General features: G+C 42.5%; 1 long non-coding RNA gene across 1 annotated transcript; it reads right to left on the reverse strand.

The window, feature by feature from the left end:
* Positions 1-308: 308 nt before the first annotated feature.
* LOC145796525 (uncharacterized) lies at positions 309-2016 on the reverse strand. The gene is made up of 3 exons (XR_014336998.1): positions 1500-2016; positions 1353-1420; positions 309-527 (listed from the first exon to the last, which is right to left on the reverse strand). It is a non-coding gene; the product is annotated as an uncharacterized LOC145796525 (long non-coding RNA).
* Between the last annotated feature and the right edge of the window lie 23900 nt (positions 2017-25916).

Genomic DNA, 25916 nt, shown 5'->3' on the forward strand with positions numbered 1-25916 from the left:
TCGTGAATGTGGGGGTGGCAAATACTTTTTGCGACCGCAAAATAGCAGTCGCAAACTATTTGCGACCGCCTTATTTACTTATGGTGACTAATGTTTTGCCGTCGCAAAAAAATTTAAAAAATACCTATAATGTATTAGCGACCATCTTGTTACCGTCGCAATAAATAAATAAATAAATAAAATACCTACAATGTTTTAACAACCTATATTCTCATATATATATATATATATATATTCAAATACTATATACAATAAATGTAAAGTGATATTTGTAAAAATTCTAATGCACATGTATTATTTTCCATCACTTCACTCAACAAAATTATCTTTCTTCAAAAAAAAAAAATGTGCATACAAAATATAAACTTCTATACACGCAAAACAAATATCCATCAACCATCCTTAAAAGTATTTATACAAAATACTAATAGATTCAAGTACTCAAAAAAAAAAAAAAAAAAAAAAAAAAAAAACTGAATTTAGCTCTCAATATCACCCACCCAATCATATCAACTACTCCCTCAACACTACTTGCAAAAATATACATTAATATATTAGTTGACTAACTTGGATGCCAAAACCTTTTGCAATAGGGGTACAAAGAGGTTCAAAATTGTTCTTAAATCAATACTAGTTTGAAAAGAGTTAATCATTTAATCATCTCACAGAAATATCACAGAAAAAATCAAATTGTCACTGCATTTAAGCTTTCGAATGTCCCATTGATACAAGTAACAATATAGCTGAAATTTGTACTATTCAAGCTAACACCCAGTGGTTAATTATTGAATTCTAATTCATGGAAAATACTACAAAATTTTCCAAGCGGACAGCCAATAACTAAACAAACCAAATTTTGTTTGAACGAGTGCCTACAACTAACGAGTAATTTCCAAGGCGTATTTGTCCACAGAGAAGCTAATTTTATTGTTAAGTTTGTATCTTTTATTATTAGACATATTAGGTTCTTTTCTTATCGTAAAATAGTTCTTTGTGTGAACCTTTTTTTTTTTTTACTTCAATGTAACTTCCTTTCTAATTCAACAAAAAAAAAGGAAAAAAGAAAATAAAAGAAAAGAAGCAGCTATCATCATGATGATTAACCATCAATTAAAAAAGATATTTTATTCGAGCACACCAAGCTGGTTAGGCAACATCTGATAGTCTTTCCTAATGGAAACTTTATATATTAACATAAAATCTGACCTTCAAGAATTGAAATTTTCAGAGCAACTACGTACTATAATAAAAAATAGGCAAATAGAGATGTATGAAACTCGTCAAACAACATACAATGTTGAACAATTCCTGGAAGATTCTATATAATTACACAGATAGATAAGAGAATAAACTTACAGTATAATTCTTAACAAGGATGGTAGTCTCAAGTCCCAATTGATATTCCCTTTTGTAATCATAACTGCAAGAAAACAGATCTAATAAATTGTAATGAAACAAATCCGAAAAAAGCATACCAAACTATAATGTTATTTCTTCACCTTAAGTAGCAAAGGTTCTCTTTGATATCCCTAACAGTCTCAAAGTCAGCGGTGCTATTCTTAAAGTACTTAAGTAGCGAAAGCTTTAAGGCAAAAGCCATTAACCCAATCTCCTTTGGGTAGTCACAGAGCTATTCTTAAAGTGCTTCATACCAATTGGGGGGCCATAGTTAAAATAATTCTCAGGAAAACAAGAGGTTAATATCATCATGTCCATATTCAATACAACTTTACATGGAACAACATAAAAAATTTGAAAATATTCACCAAAAACTTGTTTCTCTTCCTACTCTGAAGCCACAAACTGCCAGAAAAAGTGAACTTCCCCAAATGTGAAGGGTTGAAACCCAATCAATATGTGAATGAAAACTAAAAATATCCTGAAAGGTGAGCACAATAGAGAATGAATTGAAAATCACCCACCATCTAGCAACTTACCTTGCAGAATATACATTAGTTTGAAATGGGTATAAGATACTCCATCACCAAAAACCTTCAAGGGCCGCTGAACACCAAAATGTCAACTTTGAGAGAATAGTCAGACTCCACACCTAAGATCTTTCCTCCCTTAAGACCTTATTTCCGAATTTTCAGCTTAGATTGGACAAAATATACCCAACCAAAAGTATTAAAACTCGATATTGCCTTCAATGATCAAATTAAGTTTTGAACTGTTAGAAGATGAAAAAAAAAATAATCCAAAACATACAAAATAGTTACAACTTCTAAACTCTACATTAGATGACTACATGATGTCCCAATACAAGATCACTAATCTTCACAAAGAAATATAAAATACTATCTAAAACATAAGAATAGAAATTACCCAATGTTCCTAATATCACTTGCAATCATCTTACAATACCTCGGCAGGTCTAACCCAAAGATGGGATTAGACAAGGTTTCTATAGGGAATGATATTAAATCAGCTAGGACAAGACTTCCAAAAATAGCCCTAAAGAAGTTCATCCTTTCTATGTGCTCAACAACCAAGAGATAAATTGACATCCAGGATATCATGTGAAAGCACTAATGTTTAGAAGATAATTAAGGAAACATTAGTAAACTAGCAATTTTATTTAATTTGATGGAAAAGAAGATAATTCTATAGTGTGTTTCGAAAATCTAGTTCCTGTCTACTACTAGAGTATAATTGCTAAGATAAATGCAAGAATAGTCTTTCAATATTTTCTTATTTCTTACCGAAGAAGAAAATATCAAGATAAAAATTGTACGCTACTTTTTCAGATTTTACCAAATTAACAAATCTACTGGAAGAAAAGGGGAAAAAAAAAGAAACTAAATAGGAAGCACAAATATGATATTCCAAAAAACAACATATTTGAGAAGCTATTTATAAGCAAAGGAACTTACTTTACTATTGCTCTTCGCAATTTTCAAAATTCCGATGTAGTGTTCTGGGTTTGTAGACCCACTCAAAAATCATTGCATGATAACAATCTTGTAAATTTAAGTTTAACACGTGAAACTGCTGAACGAACTACAAAAAAAGAAACATGCAAATCTCTTAAAATTATGGAACTATAATCCTGAAAATACAACTTTTCTAAAAATAGAACAAATAGAGAAGTCCTTGTACATAGAATTGAAAAAGCCTTCACATATCCGTTGTGTTTCATCATTTAGAATTCAGGAGGAAAAGAGAGAAAAATATCCATCATAGAACTGATATAAAACACAACTTTTAGGCATGGAATAGTCATTTTCACTCTTGCACACTAAAAAATAATTCTAGTAACACAATCTTTGGTTAAGATTCTTTACTTTACCCCCATAATTTTTGTTACGTCATGAATATGCTTACCCTTGTCACAAATTCAGTTGGTCCATGTCAAAGAGTAAATTGAAATTAAATAAACAAATAAATAATTATATAACTCAAATTATTAAGTAGTAGTGTTCATCAAAGTACAGGTTTGGATATGTCATTTGCTAAACAATGCATATGATTTTTATGTTAGTTAATAAATAATTATATAACTCAAATTGAAATCCTTTGTTAAAATCCAGCCAACCACTAGGCTAGAGATTTATTTATTTGTTTATCTTTTTTGGTGATTGACTGAATTGAATGATTGAATTAAGAATTTTATATCCATTATTGATAACAAGGTTTAAAATGAGAAAGAAGAAAGCACTGCAATATCAATATCAGCTACTTGATATAGCAAGAGTGAGTATAACATCACCAATTGCCATAGACGTTCTAAGAAAAACAAAAATCAGTAGACCCTTGAAAAAAGTTAGATGCTTCTTGAAAAATGACTTCATAATAGAACCCATGTAGCGATTTTACCTTTGCGATGCATTATACGAAATTGAAATCAAAATCTTCAGAATCAGCTTAATTAAAAGCTTCACTCTGATGTTTTCCCTACATATTATGAATCACCTTAAGAACATATTTAGAAGCCAATCCACAACATAACAACATGCAAAATCTAAAATTAGGAATGGCAAATAATTATAATAAAAAAAATCGATAATCCACTTTTGAAGCTGACCTCATAGTCATAATAATACACAATTTTTTTTTTTTTATTTTTTGTTAAAAACATCATAAGAAAGGCATTCAAGCTTTGTTTGAAGACAACCCAAAAATATACAATGTTGTTCTTTTTTCTTCTTCTTTTTTGTTAAAGACATCCTAAGAAAAGCATTAGGGCTTTGTTTGGTTGCTAAGAAAACAGCTAACTAATTGTACAAGAAACAGCTATAGACACAAAAATAGGATGAATTCTACTACCAAATCCCCAAATTCTTTCTTTTAATTTTTGCCTATTAAAAAAAATTCTTCTAGGATCCACACAAATCCCAGAAATGAATGCACCAAATTTATCCAATTCTGATGAATCCAAAACAAACCCAACTACTAGTACACTATATAATTAAGTGGCTTCTATCGGTAGAGTAAGATGGAGATGGAAGAAAAGTTCTATCATTATTTACATATATGGGTAATGCTAATTGTGAGTTTGGTTATCACAACTGGCATAACTCAATACTATGAAAGTCATAACTAAAACAATTTTTTTATCACATGAGATACAAACAAACAACTCTTAGATCATAATCAAAACAATGCCATAACTAATATGACAATGTGTCATAACTAACAACACAGTAATTCATAATCAAACACACAAAGGTTGTAACAAAAAGTGCATATGGTACACCCAAAGGGGGTGTGTACCAGAAGCCATGTCCAATTTTGAGACCAAAGAAAGTTGAGTTTCTGTAAAAATTGTATTTTAAGTTTACCATATTAGTCTCTGCTTTACAAAATTCTCTATATTAGCAGCTTACATGATTCATTCAGAAGCAACACACAATATGATACAATAACATTTTAGTGTAAAGGTTTAGGAAGTATTTGCTAAACAGTCCATACACACATCCAAAATGCATAATGAGTCCATTATAGCAGGAGAAAAAAGAAGAAAGAATTAAAACATTATGATGTTTGAAGCTGGAGAAAGAATTAAATGGATGTTATTGCAAAAATGATCAACATGATATGAAAAATAAGGTGTGTTTAGCTTCTTAAATACATGTCAAAGATATTTTGCCAAGAATACCTCCATCAAAAAGGTATATAAGAAGTACAATATTTACTTGTGAACTTATGATTTTGCAGACTCAACCATATTTGGGTTGAATATGAACTAAAAACTGCTAATCAAGTAAATTTCACTTTCACAATTGTAGACATCCCCGAACGTCCCGGGAGGGAATCCCTCCCCCCCCCCCCGGTGTTGTTCATTGGGCTCACTACAGTTCAGGACTCAATGTCACGGTCCTGTATCTAATCTCGCAGAGTGCAATGAAGACCGATGAAATCATCAAAGAGTCCAAATCCGGCAAATCGTTTTTTAAAACAGATTTTTTGAAAGAAGTGCCAAACATGGACTACTTTACCAGATACAGAGTCGCCACCTAAATATTTTATTTTGAGAAATTTAGGAAACCCTGACTCGTTGCCTAAGGCCACGTGTCCGTCATCACCAAAGTTGCCTCGGCTCGAGAACTTGGGTATGATTGGGGAAAGTCACTTCATGAGCACCCTCGCTCGCCCGATCAAAGATCGGCCTCTACTAACCATGATATCGAGTTTTGAAAACATTATGCGTTCTTATTCTGGTTATTAGCCTAGATTTACTATGTGATGCACACAGCATACAAGTATAGACTGGGTCGCCTAAATTGGAACGAAACATCTCATGTTTGTTTTAAAAAAAAGTTTGCTACTCGCAAGTAGGCTAAAATATGGATTTGTCACCCTCAGGTGGGCTTAGAAAACAAGGTGATTTGCCACTATCTAGTGGGCTTAAAACTCGCATTTAATGAATTGTTCCAATTCGGATAACCCAACCTTCACCCACAGGCATTCAGGCAGGTATATCATACAAGCACATAGCCTCATGGTAAGCATGCTATCATGGCAGTCACTCACACGCATGCAAGGATGCTAAAGCATAAAACTTATCGAGTACTCCAAGCCAAACAGAAGCTATGTTAAAAATCCATGCATGATCCTAACTATACAGAAATGCCTAATGCAACATATGCAAAATGCAACTAAGATAGGCTCGGCTATTCTAAAGATGGCATATGAAATGCTATAACTAACAAGTATTCAACTTGTAATTGAAATACAAATGCAGTTAGTATGATGCGCCGAGCCCGGTTCATGCAATACAGATGAATGATGCAAACATGCTATCATACTGTATGCTAATTGAAATATGCCCTAATCTAACCATCATAAGCTAGTAAATAAAAGGAAGAAAGACGTGGGGTTGGAAGACATACATCACACTCACGCACACTTATTACAACATTGCCCTCACTCGGAGGGTCCGAAAGAATAATACAGTCCGAATAAATAGTACAGTCTGAATAAATACAAAATCCTAATCAATTAACAAATTAATCTAGGAAAGCAGGTAAATCGGCACGCAAATCTATGGACCGCCTCAGCTCTGTTTCAAATGATGAATGATGCATGCTCGAGTTGCCTGGCGTGGAAATCCATTGCGATGCCCCGATTCGCCTCTGTTTGCAATTAATGCTAGAATGCTGTGCAAGGCTTTGGAAAGCTGTTGATTTCTTATTTGCTGCAACAGAGAGCAAGAAAGGGGCATGGCAAAGTATTTTCACATATGTATGCATGACTACTCTTCGGGGAGTGTAGTCCTCGATCCTCGTGTCACCAATCGCACATATCGATGCATGATGGCCGAGGAGCCGAATTGCACGACTCAATATGAGATGAATGCACATGAAAACACAACAAGACCTAAACTCCATCATGGGTAATCCGGAGTGTCGGAGACAGGGAATTAAGACACGTTCCGTCACTCGGAGTACGAAACGTCCCTCGTTTCCCGTGCTCGGGCTAACTCCTATCCCAAACACAATGCAAACGTAATGGCATACACAATGCAACTAACATACAACCTAGCATACGCAATGCTATGAGATGGCATACACAATGCTCGATGTAACATGGCATACACAATGCACTAACAAGCAACCTAGCATACGCAATGCTATGAATTGAAAAGGCATACACAATGCATAATGGACTTACACCAACATGAGTAGACCTCAGCCACACTCACATCAATAGCCGTAAGATGAAAATGAGATGACCGAAATGCGTGCACACATGCACGCAAATCGAGGACCGAACTTAAGGCGTTAAATGCCACTCTACCAAAACATGGCAAGGATGAAGCATGGTATTCAAACATGTAATTTTCAGCACTGAAAAATAATGCTAAACAGTCCCGAAACATGGAAATATGGCACCCGATGCATGGAATAAGCCCCGAAACTCAAAACTAATCCAATGCATTGAACCACGAGTATACAAAGCAAGCATTATTTGATCATGAAGTCTAAAGACAAAGCCAAGGCAGTCCCAAAACATGCACATTTCTAGTTTAGAGCATGGCCAAAAGATGCTAACATGATGGACTAAAATAGCATGCAACATTGGCTAGCAAGCATGGTTTACATGGCATGTATATGAAGCAAATGAGAACTCATCAAACCAGCCAAAAACAGTGAATAAAATATGCCAAAATATGCCCAAATAATCACTGAAATGCAGCCAATGCATGCAAAAATGAGGGGCTTCTTTAGAAGGCCATTCAAGGGGTTGTTAAGCACATATAAGATAGACACTTAGCACGACCAAAACAACTCTCGAAATGAGTTATGACAGCCCTAAAACTCATAAATTGGCCCTGAATCAGTCAAGGAAACATGCAAAGAAAGACTCCTTTGAAGAGCCTTGGATGGGATTGCTCTACACATGCATTGTAGGTATAAAATATGGCCAAAAGGGTCTTGGACAGAGGCAAGGCAGACCTCAAAACTCACAGAATGAGGCCTGAAACATGACTCCAATGCATGAAAAATAGGGTCCCTTTGGAAGGCCCAAAAGACCCCCAAACAAGACAAGGAGAGAGGGGGTCACCCCCCACTAATTTTGGCCCTCAAAAATGCATCTAAGCTACTAAAAATCCACTGGATTTCAGTGGCTAAGAGGCCAAACCATGGCCAATGCAAGTGCTCTAATGTATAGCCTTAATCATGAAGGGATGAAGCATGCATAGGGGGAAGATGACCCCAAACAGAAATGGGACCTTAACAAAACTTGAAGAGGATGTCAAAAAAAGACTTTTTCCAGTTTATAGAAAATCTCGAAAATGCTCACAAGTAAGGCTAAAATAGGATGCAAAAATAGCCCTAAAAGAGAGATAGAGGATAAGGGGAAGTAAATGACCTCAAACAGAAAAGTGCCCTTAAACAAAGTTGAAGAGGAGATCAAAATAAGATACTTTACAGTTTGGGTCGAAGCCCAAAAATGCTTGCAAATAAGGCTAACTAATCATGCAAAAAAATACAAGTTTAAGGGAAATGGACACTTACCCTTGAAGAACCGACCTCCAGCAGCTTTTAGACCAAGTTGGTGAGCTTTCAACCTCTGCAAATGACTTCCAAGGTGCTGGAATGGATGATGGGGGTGTGGTGCTAAGGGTTGTAGTGCAAATGGACCAAGAAAGTTAGGGTTTTGGAGCTTTGAGCAGTGACAATGGAGGAGGGAGGTGATATGCCTTAGGGAATTTTGTTCAACCAGCTGATATGAAGCCAAGCCTCTCCTTTATAGAGGAGAGGCTCCAAAATATCTAAAAAGGGCCCAAGCATCCTCCATACACGTGTATGGAGGATGCACCAAATGGCTTCCAGCTGGCACAGCTGGATTACACTCAGAAAAAGCAAAAAGCAAGAAGCAGGCTGGCCAGTTCAAGTGGCCGGCCGGCCACCTCCCCTGGTCGGCCGACCAGGGATCAAAAGGGTCAACAAAAATTGCTGGTCGGCTTACCCAGAAAGGTGGCCTCCCAGATGAGTAGAATACAGCTGTGTAAAGAAAAACCAAAAAAAGTGACCCAGGAGAGAGAAAAGCTAAGTAAGGTCCAAAAGGGTCAAGATGAATTTCTGGCCAGCCTATCCATATTGGGGGCCTCCCAGATGAGCACAACACAATGGTGGTATGAAAAGCCAGAAAATGTGGCTCAAAAGTGAGAAAAATCAGCTTTCTGTCAGAAAAATTGACTTTTGGAGAGAGAAAATGAGAAATCTGGCTTTTCAGGGGAAGAGGTGGCCGACCACCATCCTACCACCTCCTTAACAATGAAAATAGTGTCTCCACCAAAAACGGATCAAAACGGATGCAAAACGAAGGTTCGGGGGCCAAAACACGCAGTTCGGGGCCCCGAAAACAGGCTGTTAGGCACAAGAAGTGGCGTATGACCACGAAGGTGGTCTCCAGGGCCACAGTGTTCCCCTAAAGGGAGGAAATAAGATGTGTGCCAAAAATTGGAGCAAACGGAGGTAGTTAAGCGGTCCCGAACCGAGGCACACGGCCGATGGCTCCGAAAATCGGGCTCCAAATGGGACAAATGGCCTACGACCACGAAATGTAGCCTACGGCCACTGAGAGATGATCTACGAGACCTCTCCCTCCCTTCGGGAAGAGAAAAAAGAGAAAACAGGACCTGGTTCGCAAACCGAGACAAAGCACAAAAGAGCTCCGAAGTCCGGAGGCAAGGCTCGCAGCCGAGACTCCGCAACTTCAGAACGAGCACAACATGCAACATCACCGAGCACCCAGTTGGTGACGTCTGAGTCTTAAGGTCGGTCAAAAATGGGGTGTCTACAGTTGCCCCTCTTTGACAGAACTCGGAAGTCACACATGACGGGAGTGAATGTCAGAGCCTAGAGACGACCCATTTTTGACGAGGCCAAAGACTTAGACAAACATACAAGATAACAAAGATGTGCCCGTAGGCATGCCCGTAGGTAGGGGCAAAATGCAAAATAGTATGCATAAAGCCGGATATAACTCATGATTATGCAAAGCAGCAAGCTGTAATGAAGCGCACACGCAACAGTTTTAAGCAAGAATGCAAAGCAACAACTACATTTCATGCAACTTATGAATGCGGAGAATTGTTCAATTCCCGCCACGTCTCACACGGAGAAGATACAATACCTGTGCGATTCGTCTGGTTGCACCAGCTTCAAATGAACCGTACATACAATATCGTGCCTGCAAAAGAGAGAAACTTAACAAGTACAACATTGTTAGCAACACATGTTCAACACTACATCAAATGCAGACAAACACGGTGCCGATGGGAAAGTGCATCGCAATGCGAGAGACACGTGCGTAACAACGCAAGCTAAGCATGAGGGTATAACAATACCAATGAAACGTGCACAACAATGCAAGTGGTATGCATGAGAATGCAAGTGACGTGCATAACAATGCAAGATAAGTGCAAACTCGAATGCATGTTTGCCACGAAACAACGAGCAAAGAAATGCAAGTTTCGACGAGTGCGACTCAATCGCGACTTCCGGTTTACCTCCTAGAAGGGTCACAGCATGCTCAAAAAGGATACATCTTGTTCTTGACGAATGACAATGAAACACGCATCGAAAGTTGGAGTTGGAGTTCCCGCGGAGGGATTTCGCGACAAAAAAATGCACTTTTCTTGTACTTTCTTGGGTCCCGGGGACTCTAATGACTACCAAAATTTGCAGAGACCTTGGAGACCACCTTGGGAACACCACCGACCAGGTTTGGAGTCTAGGGGAGGCCACCGACCAGGTTGGAGTGCAAGGAGTGGTCGGCCTACCAGAAAAGGTGGCCGGCCGACCACCTAGCCCAAATCTGGGGCAGTTTGGTCTTTTTGCTCTCATTTCTTTAAATATACAAAGCCAAACACCTTTTGCTCATAACTTCAGCTCCGAAACTACCTTCTCCTCCTTCCTAGACCATTTTCTTTCTCAGATCTGCGCTTTATACGCGTTTTCCAACGCCCCATGCCAAGTTGTTTCGCAAAAACTTTCAGTTCTCTTCACTTTGAACCGATTAAAATTTGATTTCGGGGCTTCTTTTCTCATTTTCGCCACTTGAGGTAAGTTTGTCTCAATATTTGGAAGATTTTCTTGGGAGTTGACTTTTGTTGACTTTTTCCTTTCCCGAGAGTTGACTTTTTCCAATTTTGGCTCATTTCGCTCATTTTTGCTCCTTTTTGCAAATTTCTTGAAATGGCAGGTCAATTTCCCCACGGCAGAGGTTCTCCAAGCGCCGGAGGCGAGCCTGACATCATGTCTTTACATCCGAGGGTTCGCCCCTTCATCTCCGAGAGGTACGATCCTCCGACTCATGTCCTCCCTCGGGCGATTTTTTATCATTTTACCGACTTCGACCCTCGAGCTCCTGTAAACCTGCTACTGCGGGAGCCAGAGTCCCATCTCTCCCATCAGGCACGAGAGGTATGTACTTTATCTCTTCACATTTCCTACCTTAATTCTGCATTTTCCCTGCATTTCATGCTATGTATGCTTATTGCTCGTTCTGAACACATTTGCATGCCATACTTCTTCTCATTTTAGCACACAACTTGTTCTGCACGCTTAGTCTATAACACAATGCTCTGTCTTGAACACATAGCTCAATCACTTGAATCTCTGAAATCTGAACACGCAGCCCAAATTTAATTGTGAACACGCAGCCCACATTTGATTGAAAGTTGAACACGCAGCCCAAACTTTAAATTTCTGAAACCTGAACACACAGCCCAAATTTGATTGTGAACACACAGCCCACATTTGATTGAAAGTTGAGCACGCAGCCCAAACTTTAAATTTCTGAAATCTAAACACACAGCCCAAATTTGATTGTGAACACGCAGCCCACATTTGTTGAAAGTTGAACACGCAGCCCAAACTTTAAATTTATGAAATATGAACACGCAGCCCAAATTTGATTGTGAACACGCAGCCCAAACTTTAAATTGCTGAAATCTAAACACACAGCCCAAATTTGATGGTGAACACGCAGCCCACATTTGTTGAAAGTTGAACACCAGCCCAAACTATAAATTTCTGAAATCTGAACACGCAGCCCCAAATTTGATTGTGAACACGCAACCCACATTTGATTGAAAGTTGAACACGGAGCCCAAACTTTAAATTTCTGAAATCTGAACACGCAGCCCAAATTTGATGGTGAACACGCAGCCCACATTTGTTGAAAGTTGAACACGCAGCTCAAACTTTATGGTGAACACGCAGCCCACGTTTAATTGAAAGTTGAACACGCAGCCCAAACTTTAGATTTATGAAATCTGAACACGCAGTCCAAATTTGATTGAAAGTTGAACACGCAGCCCAAACTTTAAATTTCTAAAATCTGAACACATAGCCCAAATTTGATGGTGAACACGCAGCCCACATTTGTTGAAAGTTATTTGATTTGTACACAGCTCATATCTTTTCATTTACACACAGCTTATTCATTCTATTTTGAAACTGAATACATGTGTTTGTTATGAATGCAGACATCCTCCCGCGTTACACGGGGATACGGTTCTATTGCTGCGAGAGATTGGTACGCGGAGCTCCCGGAGGCTGTCCACGATTGGGTTGATCTGGCAGGATTCGGGACCTTTTGTACCGGGATATCTCCCTATCCAGCTAGCCGGACATTGATGGACGCCCTGGTGGAGAGATGGTGGGACACCACCAACTCTTTCCATTTCTCAGCCGTCGGGGACATGACCATGACCCCATTTGACTTCGCCGTGTTGACGGGCCTTGACGTGGGAGGCTGGGCGATCCCTTACGATGAGGACATGGGCGAGTGGGAGGCTGCCTGGATTCGTCTGTTGGGAGCTCGCCCACCGGTAGACCGATCTTCGGGTCAAGTCCGATATACCTGGTTTTCTACGCAGTTCAGGGGGACTGAGCCCGAGACTCCTGAGGAGATTGCACAGTACACCCGCGGGTTTTTGATGTTCCTCTTCAGGACCACTCTGTTCGCCGATAGGGGGAACACCGTTGGGCTATATTTGCTGAGTGCCTTGGTAGACCTCACACAGGTTAGTCAGTATGACTGGGGTGGCACCAGCTTAGCTACCCTCTATTGCTATATGAGTGCGACCTCCCGCGGATGGGGGAACATAGTCGGCGGCTATTGGAGAGCGTGGGAGGTACCTTCTGTCCTCTTGATTCACATTTCTGCTTTTCATTATCTGTATATTGCACACACGGCACCCTTTACATTCTGTACTTACATTCTGCCCTTAGCATTCCGTATTCAGATTCTGCACTCAACATTCTGTATTCTGATGGCTTTTGCCCTGTTTTCCACAGTTATGGTCTTCGCATACTTTCCGACGCTAGCCCCGGAGCTCGAGGTGGAGGCCCCTCTCATGACCCCTTATTCGCTCGTCTTCGAGGGTCAGTACCGGTCGCGGCCCCGGGAGACTCTCCCTTACCTACGGCAGTATTTTGACACTGTGCGGGCGACCGAGGTATTTTAGAACCCCCAATTCTTTATGTGTTGATCTTTGATTTATTTTGCACATTTGCGATTTATAATCGACTTATGCTTTGGCTATCCGCAGATCTTATGGCAGCCTTGGGCGCCTTTGGGTGAGAATCTCCGATTCCAGTTTGCCGGAGGATGGGCCTCCTCCCAGTATAGGATCTTGTTCGAGGGGCCAGTTGGGAGGGCCTGGTTCCTGGGAGAACGCTTTCTTCGTTAGACTATGGGTTTCCCTGAGCTGAGTGTCCCTTCAGCACCCCCAGACGATATGCGGCTCGCTGATAAGCTTACTCCCCAGGGTGTCATTGATGCCAGGCTGGGCATTGATGCACTGCTGTATTTGGAGGGCGGGAAGTACGCAACCTACCATCACACCTACTTGATGTCTCCACTGACAGGTGTCCGTACTCCCTCGAGGAGGTCTACCGGCATGCCGTCTTCGAGTCACACCCGAGCCAGAGACATTCTGTCACGACCCGAACCCGCCCCCATGGGTTAAGGACGTAACCGGCCAGTAATCCTAAGATTACCTACGGCCTCAAATCAAAACAGACTAAACACATCAGAGTAAAGGGGGCCAAAAGGGAAGCAGAAATTTAAAACTTTGTCCATAGAGCTGTGCTTACATGGCACATCAAAACAAACCATACATATGTACGTTAATAACTCACAACAGAAACATAGTGACATAAGTTCTGTACAGACAGGATCATCCAAAACTAAGTCAACCCATAAAAACTATAAGCAGACATATACAAAACTTCGCCAACCTGACAAAATGTAAATACATAACAAAAGGCGAAGACGGGTCTCATACGTGAGACACAAGGGCTGACTCTCTCAAAACCTTAGTTGTTCCATACCGACTTCACTGAGGCTGGGTCTGGACTTCTCTTGGCTCACCTACAAACACATGAATGAGCGTGAGCGAAAGCCCAGTGAATAATATCAAATCAAATACAGAAGTTACATAACAATGTAGAACAACATATTCCAAACGGCTTTAGGCCCAATTCATATTTCCATTTAACAAATATATAACTATACGAAATTCAAATCAAGTGACTGTAGTCCTAAACATTCTGGCCTTTGGCCCATTCAGATTTCCATTCATGTCAAAACGGCCTTCGGCCCATTCATGTATGTCAAAACGGCCTTCGGTCCATTCATTTCTGTCAAAATGGCCTTCGGCCCATTCGTTTACGTCAAAACGGCCTTCGGCCCATACATTCTTGTCAAAACGGCCTTCGGCCCACTCATTCATGTCAAACGACCTTAGGTCCATTCATATATGTCAAAACGACCTTTGGTCCACTCATTTCTATCAGAACGACCTTCGGTCCATTCATTTCTGTCAAAATGGCCTTCAGCCCACTCATTCATGTCAAAACGACCTTCGGTCCACTCATTTCTATCAGAACGACCTTCGGTCCATTCATTTCTGTCAAAATGGCCTTCGGTCCATTTATGCTCATCAAAACGACCTTTGGTCCATTTATGTTTATCAAAACGACCTTGGGCCCATTTATGTTTATTCATATCAGACTTACGTCCATAATCCCAATTTAACAATTCATAAAGCTTATAAGGGAATAGACAATTGGACATTCACAAGCATTCAAATATCGATATTACTCACAGTGATCGGCTTGTGGATTCGCCCTGGAGCTTGACCCTACACATTCCATGAACACAAAAGGGTCATTAACCATTCAATCCGTTCCTTAATTCACATATTCCTCTTTAGGCTTTATTATCATCTCATTAACTCATTTACAATGCTTAACATACGCCTAAGAGTGCTTGCAAGTGAAAGAGAACGGAAAACAGAACACAAAATGCAAAAACAGGATTTCAGAAAATAGGGTCCCCACTCGAGCGTGGACTTTGGCGCTCGAGCGGGGAGCTATGTAGTCAGGCAGTCCACTCGAGCGACCGAGTTCATGCTCGAGCGGGAACCTTGTCTGCAGAAAATGCTGGGAGCTCGATTTATACGCTCGAGCGGTACTTCACCCGCTCGAGCGGACATCGAAAATCTAGGTTTTCCAGATTGAGTTCTTGAGCTTCATCTCGACATTCAAAGGCTCTAAATGCATGATTTCGGTCCAAACTTCACATAATCATGTACTAACATGGTACAAACATAGAATTACAACATATTGAAGCTCAATTTCCTAATTTATCTACATGCATGGCTCATTTTCCACCAACTCATTACCAATGTAACCATTTCATGCATTCAAAGCTTCTACTTCCATGGATTGTACATGCATGTGACATATAACCTTCATGCTCATCTCATATGATGAAAAGATGGTCAAATACATGGATTTCAACCAAAATTGCAACATGAGTCATGTAATTCAAGCTCAAATATGCAAATTCGAAACAATACATGCATGCATGCATATATAGTCTTCAAATTCATCAAAACCAACTCCTTTCATGTTCTAGATCACAAATTAATCTTCAATTCACGAAATCACAACTCAAATTCATGAGTTAGGGGTTGGTTACTCACCTAAGAGCTTTGATCTTCTAAGCTCTAATCAATTCTTGAGCTAAATCCCCAAAATTCCAAGCTTTAAGCCAAATTGCACAATTTCTCTCCCCTTCTCTCACCAAGGCCGGCCCTCTCTCTCTCACAATTGAATCCCTCAGATTTTTGAGTTCATAAGAGTTAAAGGGGAGTGTAGTGCCAATATACAACAAGCCCCACTAACAAATATTTATATATAAAATAATGGGGTACTTAATTTATCAATTTAATCATTTTCAATTAAATTTCACCGTAGGCTCTAAAAATTATGCCAACCACAATGGCGTAATCAATTTCGAGTTCTGTGGCCGATAAGGCCCTCAATTTAATTCCAAAGCAGATTATTCAAACAGATATTCCTACGGTGGACAGATAGAATTCTAGAATCACATATATCACATAATGGCACACCAAATCATATCAAACCTATAATCAAATTCATATTAAGGGCCGATTAACGCATTACGGAACAGGGGTATCACACATTCCTTCGGCCAGTAGGGCTAGCACATCCAGAGGTGGGCTGGACTGGTCCCTCCGATTCCCCCGACTTATCATCATGCCGGATGGCCAGGCATCCCGACTGAGTTGACGGGATGGAGATACGGGGCTTCCTACCCAATTCCGCTAGAGCCTCCTATGCCAGATCATCCATACACTAGAGACCCTGACTCACCACTGGTATGTTTTACAGCTTTGCTTTATCACTCAGATACTTGGGCATTCATTCATTCACTGATGATTTGCACTTACATCTGCAGCCCACCACAGAGTATGCTGAGGGGTTACTCGGGTTAGTGGCCTCGCTCGAAGGCATGGTCTTGCGGAGAGAGGCACAACTATCCATCATGGGCGTCACGGTACTGTTTAGTTTTCTTGCGTTTATCATATTTCTGATGACATGCTGAATTTGAACATTTCACTGCATTGATTGATCGACTGTATGCGGAGAGCACATCTGACACACACCACACCCATGTACTATATTTGCATACATCCACTCCATGTAGCTTTTTACCTGTACATCTGATATACATATTTTGGCTGATGTATTCAAATTGCACTCTTTCTTTTCAGATGCCTCCAATATATACCGGACCACAGGCCGGGCCATCTGGGCCTTCCAGAGGAGCTGGGCCATCTAGGCCTTCTCGAAGAGCCGGGAGAGGGGAGTCGTCTCGCGGATGAAGCAGGGGCAGAGCACATATCATTGAGGAGGAGTCCAGTGAGGAGGAGGAGTCCACGCATCATCAGTCAGAGACATCTACTGGCAGAGAGGATGACTCTGAGTCTGGCTCTGAGGGCAGAGGTGATGCCGAGAAGGATCTCGAGGATGACAGCTCTGACTCAAATGGCGATGATGGTGCTGAGGCTGTTCCGCAGAAGAGGACGGAGAGGGCCTCTTTTTCTCGCGCTTGAGAGCACAGATGTTCCTGCTTTATTTGCCTTTTTTACTAGTAGTTGTAGCACATTGCACATTATTAGGCAGTTTTTATTTTCTGTAAAACTTGTACCCTTGTTGTAAAATGTTGTAACAAAGGAAACATGATGGAATGAAACAGCTTTTGTTCAAAAAAGTGTTGTATTTTATGTTCTTGCATCGCATCGCATTATTTTACACAAAAATGAGATTGAATGGAAATCATGCATTGAAAATTGCCAAGTCAGGTAGTGAACCGACGCAACAAACAAAGCAACTTAACTTACTAAGAAATGACAGAACATTAGCAAGTTTACAACTCGATAAGCAAAACACAACAATGTTGATTAAACTTACAACTCGATAAGCAAGACACAACAATGTTGATTAAACTAAAAGTAACAACTCAATACACAAAACTCGTCAACTCAATAAACTAAACAACTCGATAAGCAAAACAACAACTCAATAAGCAAAAACAACAACTCAATAAGCAGGATTTAACAATAACTCGATAGACAAATGCATTTTAGACGATCTGGGTGACGGAACGCATCCGAAACAGAGGAAAACTCGCACCTTTAACGCCCCCAATGCATGGAAATGCTTGGAATTTTGTTCTAGAAGCTAGAACAAGACTAAAGCCACCCTCCTCTTGATGGCCGATCACCTAAGGGAGCTGGCCGACCAGCTTTTTGCATTGGAGGGGAGAGGGGTGGTCGGCTTGCCAGAAAAGGTGGCCGGCCGGCCACCTAACTTGGCAACCACCAAATTTTCGACACGTGTCCTCCGAACAGTGCCTTATCCTCTTTAAAAACTCCAGCCTCGTGGTTCTCTCATTTCATCTTAGTTTTGCACCAAAATGGAAGCATTTCTCACCCAAAATCTCACTGCTTGGATTGCTTCTCTAAATGGCTCGGAAAAGTTGAACTTCCGGGGCTTCGGCTTGAATGCACTATTCACGCTGAGCCGTACTTCGCTGCACATTCTGTTCCTCCATGCCACGGTGATGTTTTGGAATCCGGTAACACACGTCTTTAGCTTCGGCGGGCAAGAGATGTGTCCGACCTTCGAAGATTTTCAAGTTTTGATGGAATCTGAGCGCCATGAAGAGATTTTATCCCAGCTTCGCTTCGGTCATGCCCAAGCTTTAGGACAGATGTGTGGGCCCACCATGCACGATGCTCGGTCTCTGATCTACAACGGGGAGCTGGATATCCTTGGCTTGATTCATCGCTTTTCTGATGCTGGTAACCGCGACGACCATCATTGGCAAGGTTTTCAGCAACACGCCCTTTGCTTGTGCATGCTATCTCACTTTTTGCTTGCCCCGAGCTTTAGCAGATCTAGCACCCATCTGATTGAAGTTGCTCAAGGCTTGAAAGAAGGAAAGAGCTGCATTGCCATGGCATTGGCCGAGACGCTGATGGGCTTGGATGCTTTATATCGCCGAGAGACGGCCAGATTCGCAGGGAGTCCACTACTGCTGCAGGTAATATTTCCCACCCTTTCTCACATATATATTGCTCACATCACTCGGCCCTCAAGCTTGGTTTTTCTCACAAAACCCTTTTCTTACTTTTCTCTCATCGTATATCTCTCTATTCTTTATTCTCTCATTTTCCAATCCCTCTCCAAGTATGGTTGATGGATAAATTGCAGGTTGTGGACTCTTGCCCAGCCTACTCAGCTCGCGGCTACTTCCGACAACGACTAGTCGATGCCCTTGATGAGGGATGGTGATTTGACTGAATGGGTAATTTGTCTGCGGATCGCATTGCTTGGCGCTGTCCTTGGCTCAATCTTCCGGCAATGAGCTATAGTATGTCCCGGCAAACCGGGATCCAGTTGATTGGTCTGACTTACTGTATGTTCTACTTTCTGTTCTGGTTCCGGCGCCAGTTTGGTCATGATCAGACTTGCCCGCCAGAGGGGATAGAGTATCCTGCTGCATTCCCGGTTCGAGGCGTACAGCTTGTCCGGTATGCCACAGCATGGAGGACTAGAGAGCTCCTGGCCCTTGCTCCCACTTTTAGTTGCACCTTGTCTGATGAGTGCTTGGACTGGCTTAATGAAGAGGCACAGGAAGGGCGTACTTTGGCATCAGAGGCTTCGACCAGCTCTGGGAGGGGGCGCAGGAACACCTGACTTAGCTATGCCCCGAATTTATTGCTTTATTAGTACTTCCAAGTTTTCCCTATGAATGTAATAAAAAGCAACTTCAATTTGTATGCAAGAGCAGGAGAACTCTGTATTGAAATCAATGAAATTGAAGGCTGTAGATATTGAAAATTTTCCGCTTTGGTCCAAAAATGGTCTAAGTTGTAAAAAGATTAATTTTGAACAAAGTCAACTTTTATTAAAACTTTTCAAAACCATTTTCGATATGGAATCAGAACTGGACATGCCTGAAATCTGTCACTGAGATGCACAACCCTGGATCCCAGTAACTGGAAAGTTGCCCCTAGTCTGAAGAGTACCGTGGCACTGCACAGCAACGGAAAGTTGCCCCTAGTCTGAAGAGCACTGCACCGGAGATCATAACCAAACTCTTGAATGCTAAATAGACAAAGATGGCCGAGATGATCAAATGGACAAAGTTGATCGGGGAAAAGTTTATGGCTGAACTTCAGGATGAAGTTGCCTACGTATCCCAAAGATGGGAATCAAGCCTTACGTAGTTCAGGCTTAGGTTCACTCGAGTATTTTCACTCTCCTTTTACACTCTAACTTTTGCCAAGGCCGCCTTTTGCGGGTTTTCAACCTTGCGAGCTCAGTTTTTATATTTTCCAATTTTTCAATGCTCTAACTTTTGCCTAGGTCGCCCTTTCGGGTTTTCGGCCTAGCGAGCCTCTCAGGGGTAATATTTCCTCAACTTGTCCATGTTGATCGGTTGCGAGAACTCCAAGCCATCTAGGTCCATTAGAACCACAGCTCCACCTGACCAAATTGACTTGATGATGTAGGGACCAGTCCAATTGGGTCTGAACTTGCCCCTTGGGTCGTGGATGTGAGCTTGGTTGTCCTTGAGCACCAAATCTCCTTCTTTTAGATTCCTGGACTTAACTTTCTTGTTAAAAGCCCTAGCAATTCTGCACTGATAGCCTTGAACATGGTACAGTGCTTTCAGTCTGCGCTCGTCAAAAAGCATGAGTTCTTCAAATCTGTTCTGCTGCCAATCTGCTTCGGCAATTTGACACTCAGCCAATACTCGCAATGACAGAACCTCAATTTCAATAGGTAGAACGGCCTCCATCCCATAAACTAATGAATACGGAGTCGCCCCAGTAGAAGTTCTAATTGAAGTCTGGTACCCCCATAGAGCAAACGACAGCTTGTCTGGCCAATCCCGGTAGGTTTCCACCATCTTCTGCAATATGTGTTTGATATTCTTGTTGGTGGCCTCAACTGCTCCATTGGTTTGCGGCCGGTATGTGGATGACTTATGAAAAGCCACGTTGTATTTCTCCAACAAGTCAATCACTTCCTTCTTGAAGTGGGAACCATTATCTGAGATGACCTCGTTTGGGACCCCATAACGACAGATGATGTTGTTTCTGATGAATTTTGCAACATGCGACGCCTTTAACACCGCATAAGACTGGGCCTCAACCCACTTCGTGAAATAATCTATCGCGACCAGGATGAACTCATGCCCGTTAGACCTCTTCGGAGTGATAGCCCCGATCACATCAATTCCCCAAACTGAAAATGGCCATGGCGAAGTCATATTGTACAGCTTCGACGGCGGGATGTTCATGCGATTTGCATGGATCTGACATTTGTGGCATCGCCGAACAAAGTCGATATAATTCTCTTCCATGGTGGACCAGTAGTAACCCTGTCTGAGGATCTTCCGTGCCAGCATTACGGCATTCTCCTCCATGGATGGCCTCCATCAGGTGTTTTGATTCTTTGGCTTCAATGCATAGCTTATGCATTCCCAGATCACCTCTCTTATACAGTTTACCCCCGCAGATGATGAATTGAACAGCCATTCTTCTGATTGCCCTTTTATCTTTGGCATTTGCCCCTGGTGGATACGTCTCTTTCTCCAAAAAGTTCCAAATGTCGTAATACCAGGGGTTCTCATCTTGAACCTCGTCTATAGTAGCAATTGACTCGTAAGCCGGCGCAAACTTTTGGTCAATAATAACTGGACACATCCGGACTCCAAACGGGATGTCTATCATGGAAGATAGAGTTGCTAGTGAATCTGCGAACCTGTTGTTCTCTCTTGCTAGATGAGCAAAGTTTAGCTTCTCAAACCGAGGAATTAACAAATCCAGGGCTTGATGATACATCATCATCTTTTCTTCTTTGACTTTCCAATCTCTTTTCGCTTGAGATACAACAAGGTTCGAGTCACCGATGACGTCCAACCGTTTTGTCCCTAGTTCTAGGGTTGCTTCTAGACCGGCAATGCATGCCTCATACTCTGCTTCGTTGTTCAAGACTTTGAACCGGAGCTTGAAGGCTAAAGGGATACAGGAATTGTCGGGTGCTATCAGCAACACTCCTATCCCATACCCATATTGGTTGGACGCTCCATCGAAATACATCGTCCAAAACTCGTCGTCGATATGGAAAATGGCCTCATCTGGGAATAAATACTCAACTGCTTCACCCCCTTCCACTGGATGATCGGCTAAGAATTCTGCTACCGCTCTTTCCTTGACCGACTTGCGCGTCACATATTTCAGTCACATATTTCAGATCGAATTCGGAAAGCAACAACAACTAACGAGCTAGCCTACCCGTAAGTGCTGGTTTCTCGAAGAGATATTTGATGGGATCTAATCTCGAAACCAACATTACAGAGTGAGCTAACAGGTAGTGCCGCAGCTTCCTGGTAGCCCATACCAAGGCTAAGCAAGCCTTCTCCAATGGTGTGTAGCGAGTCTCATACTCTAGCATCTTCTTGCTCAGATAATAGATGGCCCTTTCTACTTTGTCCTCAGATTCTTGCGCGAGCATGCAGCCCATTGTGGTCTCAGTCACTGAAAGGTACAATATCAACGGTCTTCCCGGCTCTGGTGGTGACAACATAGGTGGGTTCTGTAAATATTCCTTGATCTTTTCAAAAGTAGCATGGCATTGGCCGTCCCACTGGAATTTCTTTCCTTTCTTCAGGAGACCAAAAAGTGGTTCATAAGTCAAGGTTAATTTTGAGATAAACCGTCTTATGAATTGTACTTTACCCAGAAAGCCTCGCACCTCCTTTTCAGTCCTTGGTGGTGGCATTTCTAGGATGGCCTTGATTTTGGAAGGGTCGACTTCGATACCTCTCTGTGTAATGAGAAACCCCAGCATTTTCCCTGCTATGACACCGAACGTACACTTCTGAGGATTTAACTGTAACCGGAATTCTCTGATCCTTTGAAAGAATTTTTGCAAGGCGGTGTAGTGGCCCTCCCTTTCTTTGGACTTGGCAATCATGTCGTCCACGTACACCTCAACCTCTTTGTGGATCATGTCATGTAATATTGTGGTCGCGGCCCGTTGATATGTAGCTCCAGCATTCTTCAACCCAAACGACATTACTCTGTAGCAATAAGTCTCCCATGGGGTGGTGAAGGCAGTCTTTTCTCGGTCTTCAGGTGTCATCACTATCTGGTTGTAGCCTGAGAAGCCATCCATAAACGAAAGCAAAGCATGCCCCACTGTGAAGTCCACTAACTCATCAATGTGCGGCAAGGGAAAGTCGTCCTTCGAACTAGCTCTGTTCAAATCTCTAAAATCCATACATACTCGGATCCTACCATCCTTCTTCGGCACTGGAACAATGTTGGCCAACCAAGTCGGGTATTCGGATACCTGCAAGAAACTTGCGTCAATTTGCTTGGTGACTTCTTCCTTAATCTTGAGAGCCCAGTCCGGGCGGATCCTTCTGAGTTTTTGCTTAACGGGTCGGGCCTCGGGGTCAAGAAGGATCCGGTGCTGTTCAATCTCAGGATCGATTCCAGGCATGTCTTCGTAGGACCATGCGAAAACATCTTTGAAATCTTTTAATAAAGTGACTAAGCGCTCGCGTTCCTCCGAAGACAACGTGGACCCGATCTGGACCAGCCGCGGGTCCTCCTCAGTACCGACATTCACAGTAGTGATTTCATCCATTAAGGGTTTAACAAATCTTTCCTGCTCTTGTTCAATTAAGCGTTGCAAAACCGAAGTAATTTCTTCCTCGTCGTTTTCATCAAAATTTTGAAATTCTGAATTAATGCAATAAATCAAGGGGACAAAAAAGTACTCAGAAACCACAGCTACTTGATTCTCATTAAGCACATCCAAATCCTCCAATTCTTCGGTTACAACAGACTCAAAAGAGAAAGAAAAAGACGACCTGGACAAGACTGTGGCATCCGGGTAATCATCGCCAGGATTACCAGACTCAGACTCAGTCGAGCTGGAACCAGATTCCGACTCACTAGATTCGGCGGAATCAAATTCTGGCTCACTACCTGACCCGATGCTGCTGGACAAAAATCCCTCTTCATACTGCCAAATGAGAGAGGGTGCGATAGATGCATCCAAAATGTTTGCTGGTAGGCCCGCAGCCGTTCCGTTCCCGATCACGCATATCGAGAAGTTATCCCCCAAGTACTTCTACTCGATCGGAGGATCTGAAAGTAGATACGCCAGCGCTACCCCCATTCCACTTTCGGCGCCCTCAGACTCCACTTTCCTGCTCTGCTCAACCTCAGCTAGTGGGTCTGTTTGCTCTTCGGCAACGCCATCCCCGGGTAACTGCAGGTCAAAGAAAATCTCAAACCCCGGCACGCGCTTCCTCTCCGCGTTCAGCCACGACTCTGGGAAGCCACAGAACGGAAAGTCCTCCCCCTCCCGAACGAAGCGTCCATTTAGGCTACCCTGAATGGGCCGGTGCATTAAGTCAAAAGGCTTCCCCACCTTCTTCGCTCTGGCTCTCCCAGCCATCTCCTTACCCTTCCTTATTCAATCATCTTTGGTGGACAGATAACCCAAACCAAAGGTATGTGGGTTATGTGGCACCTCGGCCGATGCTGCGACGCCCTTCCGGCCGCTCTTTCCCAATCCCATCCTGGGGATATGTTGAAGCTTGTTCATGAGGTATACCGATTGAGCACTGACATACACCCCCTCATTAATAGCTAAGATATTCTGCACGACCCGGGCCTCAGCTAGGGTAAAACCGGATAAGAACACATCCTCCATACCGTGCTCAATTTCCAAAACTGGCATAGATACTTCCGGCGGTGAATGGATCAATGATTTCCCAAAACAATGGCTACTCCCTTTCCATGGGGGTATTTCACCATTTGATGCAAGGTAAAAGAAACTGCCTTCACTTGATGCAGCCACGGCCGCCCCAAGAGCAGATTGAAAGTGGTGGGAACCTCTAGAATGTGAAAGTCAATTTCATGCTGCCCCGGCCCAACCTTGGTCTGAATTTTTGCTGTCCCCATGACTTCTCTACTTGTGTTGTCGTATGCCCGAATCACCTGGCCTGTTGGCACAAAGTCCGCGGTCTTCAAGCCAATTGCATAGGCAGTCCTCGCTGGACACACATTGATGGCGGACCTTGTGTCGACAAGTACCACGGGTATCCATTTATTTCTGTACTCCACGGAGATGTAGAGTGGCTTGTTGTGGTTCGCACCCTCAGGTGGCAGCTCTTTGTTAGAAAAGGTCAACATCGGAGTAGCTCCTCCCGGAAAAACTAAGCCCACCGCTGTTCAGGTGTGGTGTCTATAGAGAGCTTGGCCTTGTCCATGGTCGATAAGACAGCTTGTCGATGCACTCGTGATGCCATAAGCAGTCCCCAGATGGATATGTCTGCTTGTATCTTCTTTAACTGCTTCAGTACAGTCTCTTCTTCGACTTGCTTCTCTTTCTGTCTCTCAACTTCCTTATCTTTCCCATATGCCTCTGGCTGGTCTAGATGCGGGGGCTTGAAATACCGTCCACTTCTCGTCATATGATCGACCTCACCGATATACCAGGTATCATCTGGCTGTTTACTCTCCCAATCCTCATCCGTGTGGGCAAGACATAAATCATCGTCTTCCCACCGCATTCCGTCGGCAGCCAACAGACACCTATCTGGCTCTGGTTCAATTGCACTCGCAATACTCTCCGTTCACATGCTCACAGCATTCTCTATCTTCGTGCACACATCACTCTCAGTCCCCTCAGGGCCCTTAGCTTTCCTAATTCTCTCGGCATCCTCAAACCTTTCTTGTTCCAGCTGCGTCAGTACAACTGGCTGTTCAACAATTCCCGCATTCATAATGCCTAAGTCTCGAGCGGAATTCTTAGCACCGGCGCTCTCCGGCGATTCATTCTGACTTCCGGCCCTTCCGGCCACCACTGATATGCTCGCCCCTGCCGGGCCCTGTTCTAACTGAGCTTCGTCAACAACGTCCAGCACGTCATCAAGCCACCCAGTAGCCTATGTTGATTCCTCATAATCAAACCAGTTGACTGCCGCGTCTCCTGGATCTTGGTCGTTGAAAAACTGGAGGTTGGCCAAGTCCTCTTCCA

The sequence above is a fragment of the Camellia sinensis genome, chromosome 8, assembly GCF_055761805.1.
Source record: "Camellia sinensis isolate YWXY chromosome 8, ASM5576180v1, whole genome shotgun sequence".
In the NCBI taxonomy this organism is placed as follows: Eukaryota; Viridiplantae; Streptophyta; class Magnoliopsida; order Ericales; family Theaceae; genus Camellia; species Camellia sinensis.